Source organism: Crocuta crocuta, unplaced genomic scaffold (assembly GCF_008692635.1).
Source record: "Crocuta crocuta isolate KB4526 unplaced genomic scaffold, BGI_CrCroc_1.0 scaffold164, whole genome shotgun sequence".
NCBI classification, from domain to species: domain Eukaryota; kingdom Metazoa; phylum Chordata; class Mammalia; order Carnivora; family Hyaenidae; genus Crocuta; species Crocuta crocuta.
The window spans coordinates 3,179,035-3,190,709 of NW_027530016.1; the positions used below are offsets into that span (position 1 = coordinate 3,179,035).

The following is an 11,675-nucleotide window of genomic DNA, read 5'->3' on the forward strand; positions in this document are numbered from 1 at the left end:
TCAGACCCATGCAGTGCAATTGCATCCCTAAAACAAAATCAGGAAACAATTATTTTCCTCTTCCCGAACTATTTGGTTTCTGAAAGGTTTTATCATTTGAGAGGGTGCCCCTCACTATCATTATCCATAGCCTAAGATAATGCAACCAATCCAATGAGATTCTTCCTCATATATGGTCACAGGTGACACTCTGAAGTGTGGTTTTGGGCAATTCTCATGTGTCCTTATAGGCAGGGCATAGTAAATCCTGCATAATTGTATGCACATTCAGATCAGCCAGGCCATTTATTTATTCACATCCAATTTATGCTTCTAAGCATTAAGTGCTGTTAGGTTTTGTTGTAAAAGAAGACTGCTATAAAAATAAGCACAGCACGTTTCCCGATTCTGTGGTGTTCATTCTCTGCTCAAGGAGACACACTCCAGCACCCCAAACCCAGCGCGCTGGATGCAGCAGTGGCTTCATATGAAGTGCTCCGGGAATAAAGATTAAAAAATGCCAAAAAAAAAAAAAAAAAAAAGATTAAAAAATGCCTCCTTCCCCCAGGGACTGTGGGGATATGAGGGTTAGGAATGGCTCTGGAGACGAGGCTCTATGTACACCGGGCCTACAAAGATGCTTTGGGTTGACCAGAAAGACATGGTGCTGGGGAAGGACATGGGAAGACCATGGATGAGGCCCTGAGGAATGGAAGGGGCTGTCTTATTCCCTGCTGGGCCTCCGGTGCTTGGGAAGGGGCTGGCGTCTCACGTGTGTGCCATAGACACTTGTGGGATGATCGAGTGTGACGTGCTTAGGGATGGTGCCAACCCATATGGAGTGGGGGCGGGTGTTCGTCTGCTTAGCAGCATGCTCTTTGGGAACCATTCATTGGGGCGAGAGGAGGCTGACTTTTAACATGTTATTTCACACGTCGGTGGGTAAATGAATAGCTCTTCTTGGAACCCCTGGAAAGAGCTTGTCTACAGTATTCAGCAGCATTTCTGAAGCTTTCTCCCACTCTGGCACACGTGATAGACGTTGTGCACGTGTTTGACATGCCCGTGAAACCTCCAAAATGGCCTGGGACATCCAGCTAAGAGTACTGAGGTGCCCAACTGTTAACGACACGTCACTAACAGCCACCTCTGGGCTGTGTGGTCTTAGGTGAGACAGGGTGTGCATCTCTGGCTGTTGTATTTGGAAGGCACTATTGTTTCTCTCGCTCAAAAAAAGCATATCAAAATTCAAGCGAGCAAGTTATATTATCGCAATAATCCTAAGTCAACTGCTCTCACTGATTTGTTTTTAAGGGATATTATTTGTGCCTGTTGGCACCTTATTTTCAAGAACAAATTACTTTTCAATCTCACAGTGAATTGAGATATAACAACTGGGTCACCTGGGTGGCTCAGTTGGTTGAGCATCCGACTCTGGCTCAGGTCATTATCTTAGCGTTGGTGGGTTTGAGCCCCGGGTTGGGCTCTGAGCTGACAGCTCGGAGTCTGGAGCCTGCTTCCGATTTTGTGTCTCCCTGTTTCTCTGCCCCTACCCTGCTTGTGTACTCTCTCTCTCTCTCTCAAAAATAAATAAATAAACATTTAAAAAGATCTGACAACTAGGTTTGCGAGCCACTGCTTTGTATTTCAAAAAGCCTCGAGACATTTATAGATTTAGCAGTCATGGAGTTAGCGACCAAGGATCCATTCCATATGGAGATTTTTCTGAAGCACAACTTTGAATCCCATGGCTAGTGAGGCCAGAGGCTGGGAGTGCCTCCATCAGCTAGTAAACCCAGCCCGTTGCCCACCTGCTCATGTCCACGTAGCAGTAACATTTTCTACTTGACTTCAGAGTCCCTGTGATCCTTGGGAACTGATTAAGAGCAAAAGCTTGTAGAAAATGGTCCCAAGAAAAACAGCAGCTGCTGGCAAAGGCAATAAGTCAGGGACACAGTCAGACAAAGGGTCCTAAGGCAGGTTCATCAATGTCTATGGAGAATCGTTGAGAACACAAAGGCCACTCCAAATTTTCCTTTCCACTCGACTGCTTTGCACAGGGGGGCGTGTACAACTCCACTGACATTCACAAACACCTCCAGACACACCCCACCTGACTGGGAAGGGTCAGCTATATCCCTGCAACACTCCCTTGGCAATTTGTTTTTGCCATGACTCTGCATGACCCTGAAGAACCAGTTGGCAAATCAAAGATAAACATCAAACCAGACTTGGTCTAATTGCATAAATTCCAGATTGATGAAGCCTGCGCTAATGAGGTTTCATGCCCTCAGGGAAGTCTTAATCCTCGTCTCAGTCACCCGGGTTGGGGATGTCTTTCCTGAAGAGGCTCACTCCCCGGGGCACAGCCAGCCTCCCGAGGCCACGTTGTAACTTGCTCTCCCTCTCTGAATCTTCAATTTTGGCACCTAAACATAACGTGCCCTTCATGATCCTTTCCAGGTAATTGTTCCAGGTGGAAGATTCACAAAAGCGCAGGATTACCCATGAGCCTTCTTCGTAAGCTGCTCCGCTGTCTCGTTTCATTCTGGTACTTAGGCCTCAGCCATTGGGTGTTGTCCAACTTGAGTTGTGAAGTTCGGTGAGTCTCTCTCACGGCCAGGAAGCTAGACTCAGATTAAGAATTACTGTTCAGTTTCAAATCAGGGTGCTTCGGTTTGAGCACATGGGAAAGAAACCATAAATAGTCATTTTAAGCATAATCTCCAAAGATTAATTAAGAATACATTCAATTTTTTAAATGTTTATTTATTTTTGAGAGGGAGCACCTATGCAGGCTCAGGCCTGCAAGGGAGGGAAGGGAAGGAATGGGGTGGGGGGAGCAGGGGAGGGTCAGAGAGAGAGGGAAACAGGGGATCCAAGCAGTCTCCAAGCTGTCGGTGCACAGCCAAGCGCGGGGCCGAAACTCACAAACTGTGAGATCATGACCTGAGCAAAAGTCAGACGCTCAAGCAACTGAGCCACCCAGGTCGCCCTACATTTCAGTTTCTTGACATGGTCTTTCAAATAGCAGCTTGCTTTCAGAGTGCTCCTAACTTTCAAGGTCTTTTTATATTAATTGCCTGATTTTTTAATTTATGTAGGTCCTATGGATAACAACATAAATCATAATAATTCAATACGACAACATGCTATTATGCAATACAGTAGATGAGGCGGTTAAGGTAATCAGTCAGAGCCATGCAGGGAAATGGTCCTCTGATCTTACTTTTAAGAAATGTATAGGGAGCTCATGCAGAGTCATGTTTTCTCTCCGTTTCAAGTTCGTCATGAGGTGACCAGAAGCTCTATCAGAAATGGAACCATGCTGGGACATCCACCCAATTAGAAACCAGATTGCATCCCAGCCAGGCAGGGCAGAGGCATCTGAGATCTGAAAACAGTGTGACGGGCTGGTTATATCGCTGGCTTTTTCAGGAACATGAGAGGAGGAGCAGAGAAATTGGGGCTCTATGTGGGGATGTGTGGATAGAGCTAGACGGTCAAGGGAAATATTTTTTTCCTAGCAGGTAATACTCAGGCCCGTGCGGAGGCTGGCCACAGAGGTCCAGAAGGGAGGGGGGAGAGGATGAGGCAGGACAGAAGGAGCCGTAGCAGCGAAGCCTCTGAGAAGGTAGCGGGACGTGGGACGTGCTGCACACGGTACGCTGTGGGGAGTTCGTGTCGTGTGGGGCTGAGGGCTTTCATCAAATCTGGGGTTCAAGGACAGCAGGGAGCCTGTTTGGGATTCTCTCTCTCCCTTTCTCTCTGCCCCTCCCACTCGGGCTTACTCTTTTCTCTCTCTCTCCCTCTCTCAAAATAAATAAATAAACATTTAAAAAATTGGGGGGAGGTTCAAACCTTATCTCTGCCAGTGTGTAGAAATGTGTGAATTTGTGCAGGTTAACCTCTTTAAGTGATCGTCCCCTCATATGCAAAATGGAGGGAATGAGATCTCAAATTCAAATCCCTACCCCTGAGCCACACACACACACACACACACACACACGCACGCACGTGCTGGTGTGTGAGTCCCTCAGATGTGATGAAAGCTTAGGTCCTCAGTCTTTCCACAACTTGCCTTCTGGCATTCTCTGTCCTCGCAACCCTCCCTGGCCTTCCTCCGACTCGCAAGGGCTCCCTGATGCTGGTCTGCTGGGTCTTCACCTGCCTGGGACCCGATTGTGGATTGTGCGGGGAGAGCGAGCGGGGAGTCCGGCTCGGAGGGGAGGATGGAGGGCCAGCCGGAGGAGAGGAAGGGAGACTAGGAAGTGGGGGAAGTGGCGAGTTGTCACACACTGTGCTGGTCACATTTATAGCCCTTGTCTCCTCTAGTCCTCACAGCAAGGCCTGACCCTTGGCATCCAGGGGCAGATGGTGAAACGTTAGGGCCTTGGGAGGGCAGGGCCAGCCCAGCAGCCTTCCGTTACCCGTCCTGCCTGACCCCTCAGGGATCAGCCGCAGATCACGGATGATTCTGTGGCAAGGGAGGAAGCGGGGTCTTCCCTCAGCCGTCTGCCAACGTGATTCCTCTGTGAGTGGAGGCAGGGCCTTCTGGTTAACCCTAGGAGTGAAAGGGAGGGTGAATACAACACAGAAATAGGTATCAGAGGAGCTGGGGTGCAGACAGGAAGGACTGCGCCCCTTAAGGAAAGGAAGTCAGGGCTTCTTCTTCTTTTTTTTTTTTTATATTTTTATTTATTTCTAGGAGAGAGAGAGAGACAGCGTGAGCAGGAGAGGGTCAGAGAGAGAGGGAGACATAGACTCAGAAACAGGCTCCAGGCTCTGAGCCGGCAGTCAGCACAGAGCCCGACGCGGGGCTCGAACCCATGAACCGCGAGATCATGACCTAAGCGAAAGTCGGACGCTTAACCGACTAAGCCACTCAGGCGCCCCAGGAAGTCAGGGTTTCTGAGGAAGAAGTGAAAAAACAGGAGCCCATGGATGCTCAGGAAAACCTTCACAGACTGTGCGTCCCCTTCCAGCCACGGCCCGTCTATGGATTTAGGAACCAGACGGTTCTGAGTCAGAATCGCGTTCTTGTGGCTCACTCATTGTATGACCTTAGACAAGTTAGCCTCCCTGGACAATAGTTTCTGCACTTGTAAGCTGAGAACAATCCCAAAGGACTAAAACCCTGAAGGACAATCCCAGAATGAAGACCGACCCTTCCAGGACAATCATGTGCGTTAAAATTATACATATATATGGTGTTGAACAGCATCTGGCTTTTCATTGTCGCTTGAAAAAATCTTTACTGTATTTTCATAATCATTTAAAAATTTCAAATCAAGTTTGGACGCAAAAGAACTGCATGCCCTCCTTGGCTTCTAGGGGACATGCCTGAACCAGAAACACGGGGCTGACCCCCCCTAGTGCTGAGAGGGGCAGAACCTCCCAGGGCATGGCTGGCACCGGAGATGCCCAGAAATGACGTGCAGTCTTCTGGTATGGACTCCAGAGCGGGGTCTGGTGAGATCAAAGTGTCTGCTTCTGGGGCGCCTGGGTGGCTTAGTCGGTTAAGCGTCCGACTTTCGCTTAGGTCATGATCTCGCGGTTCGGGGGTTCGAGCCCCGCGTCGGGCTCTGTGCTGACTGCCAGCTCGGAGCCTGGAGCCTGTTTCAGAGTCTGTGTGTCTCTCTCTCTCTGACCCTCCCCTGTTCACGCTGTCTTTCCCTCTCCTAGAAAAAAAAAAAAAAAAAGGTGTCTGCTTCTACCTGTCCAAGGCCTAACTGTTAGTCGCAACCCTTTGGGTTTCTCAGAAGCCTCCGGTGTAATCAACCCACTTTCCTTTTTGATTCTTTTACCGAGGGCCTGCCGGGTGGTAGGTTTTATTCTAGATGCTGTGGGTACAAAGGCTGAAGATGTCGGTTCCCCTGTGGCTGTGGCACAACTCGGGAAGATGAAAGGAAGCCACAGACCACGTCCCCCAAGGCGGTGGTCCTTGCCCTGCCCGCAGGGATGGCTCTCAGTGCAGGAAGCCTTGAGCCCCGCAGGAGATCGTTCTGAATTTCCCAGAAAACAGCTTACGCAGCTTGGAGTATCAGTTTTCTCCTTGGCTCCTTCCCCCAAGTTCCAAGATAACTGAACCAGTAACACAGAACACTCCGTTTATTTGGTTGTTGGGAAAAACCAAAAACACCCCAGGGAAGGAAGGCCCCAGTGCCCTGTGCAAAGAGACTGGCAGTCCGCAGCAGCCTTGCCCTGATGTTCCCTGCGCCCCCGCCTCTCTGAAGGGCTCCCCTCGAGTCCAGGCTGAGGCCCTCCAGCGGAAGCTCCCCGAAGGCCTCCCTCTGGGCTTGGGAGATTTCTGCTGGCTAAATGGAGCCAGTAAGTGCCTTCTATGGTCTAACTGGGGCAAGAAATGGAAAACAAAGAAGGGGACGAGGGAGAATAGAGAAGAGACAAACGAAGGAAAGTAGCCAACATCCTGGACACCAGACTTGCAAGTGAAGTTAAAACTACCAGGCTCCAGAGGCTTCTACAGGCTTACAAAACACTCCAAAGTATTATATATATATTTTTTAATGTTTTATTTATTTCTAGGAGAAAGAGAAAGAGACAGCGTGAACAGGGGAGGGTCAGAGAGAGAGGGAGTCACAGACCGAAACAGGCTCCAGGCTCTGAGCTGGCAGTCAGCACAGAGCCCGACGCGGGGCTCGAACCCACGAACCGCGAGACCATGACCTAAGCGAAAGTCGGATGCTTAACCGACTAAGCCACCCAGGCGCCCCCAAAGTATTATATTTAATCTTTCCTTAAAATTCTCATTCCCTCATCATCTCTTTCTGGAAGCGCCGGATGTGACCCCCAGCTCAGGTCATCACTGCCCGAGTGATTTCGCCTCCGGAAGCTTGTGCTTTATCATCTGTAAAATGGCCATGATGACCTTGTGGGGAGAATTAAAAGAGCCAAAGTGTGTAAAGCGTTTCACACAGTATCTTGCCTGAGCAGTTTGTGGGTTTCCCGCCTTGAGTTTCCTTCAGGCTCTCAGGAGCCAATAGGAAACTGAAAATGCTATTGAACAAAATAGGTGAAAAACAGACATGGATTCCCCAACTAGTGTGTGTGCCGCACGGGGTGCACGGCAAGATGATGTCCTCTGTGCGAGGACTTGCACCGAGTCCCCGAATGCTGCCACGCCCTTCCCCTGGGCTTCTGGACCCCCTCATCGCTGGGCCTGTCCCTGTCGATATTTATTCAACAACCAGAATCGAGAGGAATAGTCAACAAGCACTTACCACATTCTTATGTGTGGGCAACTTCAGTGTCAGTACGGGGTTACAGCGATAAAAAGCAATGTGGAAACATCTAGGGAAGATGGAAAGAGCCCAAAGATTCTCTGTCCCTTCAGAAGGGGAGCTGCTAAATGGTTAGTCTCCATTTCTACACGCCGATTACTTTATGTACATTTGTTTGTTTGTTTGTTTTAGTTTATTTTGAGAGCGGGGCAAGAGCAATTAGGGGAGGGACAGAGAGAGAGAGAGAATTCCAAGCAGACAGAGCCCAGTGTGGGGCTCGAATTCATGAACTGTGAGATCATGACCTGAGCCAAAGTCAAGAGTTGGATGCTTAACCCCACTGAGCCACCCAGGCGCCCCTACGTACATTTATTTAATCTGCCTCACAAAATCTTGCATGGTGGGAATTTTTAGCACCATTTTATGAATGAGGGCACTAAGGCTCACAGACTTTAAGTCCCTCTGCAACTTTGTAGAGGAAGCAAGTGCCGGGTCTGGGTCTGAATCTGATTCTGGACGCAGTACTTGTTTTATTTTACATTCTGTTAGCTTTCACTGGAAGCCTCAATTTATGGAAAACAAATGAACTCCCGGGAGAAAGCAGCACATTTTCCCCCATTGTTTGCTCTGCACCCCTTCCTAATCTTTCCTGGAAATAGATAAGGAAGCCACCAGGACTCCCCAAGGCAGCCGTGGCCATCTGTCCACACAATGGATTTGGGGCCGGGTGGCTTTCCCATCAGACTTTTGCGTCTCTGCCAGCTCAGTACAGCACGTCTCTGGGTCTGATTTCTCCCTGCAGGAACCCAAGAGTCTGTCTCTGTACGTGTTATCAGACCCACTAAAGAGTTGCACATGTCAGTGCAGAAGAAGAGGGCTTTGATGTTGGCTCTGCATCTAGGAAAGCCTCGCTGCTGCCCCACTCCGGCTTGAGCTCTGTGTCTTTCATCAAGTCCCACAAGACGCCTGGCCACCTGCCAGGATGAAAGTAAATGAAGCAGGAAGCTCACGGGGTCACCGCTCCTCCCCGGGACCTGCCGGGAGGAGGGTATCAGGATTCTTGCCCGGTCTTCAGAGTCCATGGCCCCTCTGGAAATGAAAGGTGACAATGGCGAGGTGAGTGTGTGTTCTGAGCCAGGCTCAACAAAAGCGAACAATCGCCTCCGATCAGTTTGCAAAGTGTACACACATTTGTCATCATGCGTCTTTCTCCCGGGAAGCCCATGAGCTGGGCACAGCCGGAAGAAGTATTCCCAACAACACGTACTTGGCTTGCTGAGATCACACTGGGCCGTGCCTGTGGGCTCCTGACGAGACTGCCCTGCAGGTAACGGATGTTCCCAGATGACACCTTGCATCTCTCTGGGATGAGATCTCCAGGATTCTCTATCACCGGCACCTCTTGCTTCCCAAGTTGGGCCCATCAACGACAGTCGTCCGTTAGGCTCTTTGTTTTCTCCTTCTTCCTCTTTCTACTAGTCTCGTTTTCCTCTAAGCCTTGAATTCCTTCCTGGTTGGCATACATACCTTTCCCTGCTGTGCTATTCAGGGGGCAAGGGCTCCCACTGAGCAGTTGCTGTGTGTCGCTGCAGACGCAGTGGTGCTCCCTTGGAATGGAATGATCCGGGATTGCTGGCGATGCCTGGACGTGGTGCTGTGGACATCGATGCCTTGGGAGGACGGATCTCAGGAGGCTGCTGCTTCCTGCTGGCTAACAATTTTACAGGCTAGTCCATCTTTCCCACTCTCTTTGCCTTCTATGGGCCCATTTACTGTATAATCCATTTTACGTGCCCTCTTTATCATATACTAAATCTACATGTGGATTTGGGTGTACTTAGGGCCATTCTATTCTGTTCCACTGATCAGTTCATCTATTCTTTCACAATACTGGTTTACTTCTTGGAGCTTAAGACTACATCCCCCCCACCCCCACCCCCCAAGTCTGGTAGGTATGGTTGCCCTTCATTACTTGACTTCTTTGGAATCTCCATAACACTCTTGATGTTGTTTTTCCATTTGAATCTTAGGGCACTAAAAGAATCTTGTTGGTATTTTAATGAGAATTACACTAAATTTGTAGACTACCCAAGGAAGCTTTGATAACTTTAGGATGCTGTCTTCTTAGTCAAAAGATAGTATGTCTTTCTACTTGTTGGGGCCCTGAGATTTCTGCTTGTCTATCAAGCAGTTCTTAGGTTTATTTCTAGATATTTGATTCTATATTGTGGTTATGGTTAATAAGGCATTACCTTCCATTACATCTTCTATCCAGCTAGTGATTTCTACACACTGATTTATTATTACACTGTCTTAGTAAACGCTCTTATTTTTGAAAATAATTTTTCAGTTACTTCACTCAGGTTTTTTGTGTGTACAGGTTAATTTACCTACATAAATAATGATATTTATTATACTCTGTTAATATATTACTTCCAAATGGATACTATCATTTACTTGTCTTTTTAAATTAGAGCTAGTAACTTCTAGAACAATATTAAATAATAGTAGTGATAATGTCATCCTTGCGTTGCTCTGACTTCAATACAAATATTTCTAAATTCTGTGTTAATAGCATGATGGACTCAGATAAATATCTTTCATTATTTTAAGAAAGTATCTTTTTAGTTCTATTTTGTTAAGAATTTCTTTTTTAATCAAGAAAGGATGCAATTCTATACTTTGAAAAGTTCTGCGTGTGTGTGTTTTATCGTGAATATTTTAGTAATCAGTATTTGTTATTTATAAATAAATGAACATAAATATGTTGGCGGGATACCAACTTTTTTTTTACTTGTATTTATTTTTTTGATGAACGATTTTATTTTTTACACCTAAGGGCTGATGAAAACTCATTACTAATCCTACTAAAGAAAATCCAACATCCCAATCAGAAAGGATAACTGTATTTACTCATTGAATGCCATTTTCATTTTCTAAAACACAACTTGAAAATACCTAGTGCGTATATTTAATCTCAGTACAATGGATTCAAGACCAAGTATACATGTTACAAGCATCAAGGCTAGATTACAAATTATCAGTCATCATGGTCATCATCATCATCATCATCATCTTCTTCTTCTTCTTGTTTTCTTTTCAATTCATTGGCAATATTTTGTAATGACACCATGTTAGCGGTATTAAGAATGTTTGGGGTGCCTGGGTGGCTCAGTCAGTTGAGTGTCCGACTTCGGCTCAGGTCATGATCTCACAGTTCGTGGGTTCGAGCCCTGCATCGGGCTCCGTGCTGACAGCTAGCTCAGAGCCTGGAGCCTGTTTCAGATTCTGTATCTCCCTCTCTCTCTGACCCTCCCCTGTTCATGCTGCCTCTCTCTCTCTCAGAAATAAATAAAACATAAAAAAAAAAATTAAAAAAAAAAAAAGAATGTTCTTGGACCCAATTAATGATGCATTACTCAGAACATTTTGAACTGCGAATGATGCAGGAATTGATGCTTTTATAGTTGGGGACTGTGAAGTGGGCATCTGTACTGTAAACCTTTACCTTGTGAGAGACATTGGAGTCCTTACTTTAGTTGACACAGACATGGTTTGTGGGATTGGTGTGCCAACGCCCTTAGGTCTGCTAGTAAGAAGCACAGGATTGTTATTCTTCCTGCAGAAGTAGATGCCTTTTTTGGTAAAGACTTAAGTCTATAGTTTGGAGCAGTTAAGCAGTATCTATAAGGTGGTAACCTGGGGCCTGACTATGGCTTGATTAATGGCAAAGGAGTTTGATTTATTTGCCTTGCAATATCTAATAAAAAGTCTCTTGGGGGGAGGAAAGGTAAAAGACTGATCAACATGACACTGGATTGCCAATTGCACATCATCTGCATCGACAGTGGCTTTCTTAGCATGGCTTGACTAAAGTTTTGCATCATCTAGAATTGTGGCCACTTATCCGAAGGCAAACTCCAACATCTGATTTACAACTCTTAGCCCATATTCTGGAATGCTCATATCCTTCAGGATTTGTGCCATCATCTGTGAATCTTTAGGCATGCTCTTCAGAGAAGCCCTCTTGCCAGACTCCATGATGTCCGTTAATCAGACTTCTTGAGCTAAATCACCCACATTAATGTATTTCAGTCCTGATCTTGATGCAAGTTCTTTGCCTAGCATAAGCCAACCCCTGGCGTACCCGTGAGCAGGATGTTCAGAAGCAACATCGGGGGGATAACCAACTTTTAAAAACTGGTAAAATCAATGAAATCAAAAAAGCTTGGAGACCAATGGGCTTACAAAATTATAGCAAAATTACTTATATTAAAATTTTAACATTAACCACATATAATTTAGCTTTTTTTTTAATGCAGAAAGCACTTAGGGCTCTTGAATGCTTTAGGATCATCGTTATTGATATTGATTATCTTCACAGTTGATGAGAGGTTGGTTAACTAAGCATTGGTCATTGGAAGGCCTTGGTTTACCTCTGGAAAACTAAGCATA

The 11,675-nt window shown here is 46.6% G+C and overlaps 1 pseudogene; it reads right to left on the minus strand.

Moving 5' to 3' along the window:
* Positions 1-10,260: 10,260 nt before the first annotated feature.
* LOC144231687 (transcription initiation factor TFIID subunit 9-like) lies at positions 10,261-11,261 on the minus strand (annotated as a pseudogene).
* Between the last annotated feature and the right edge of the window lie 414 nt (positions 11,262-11,675).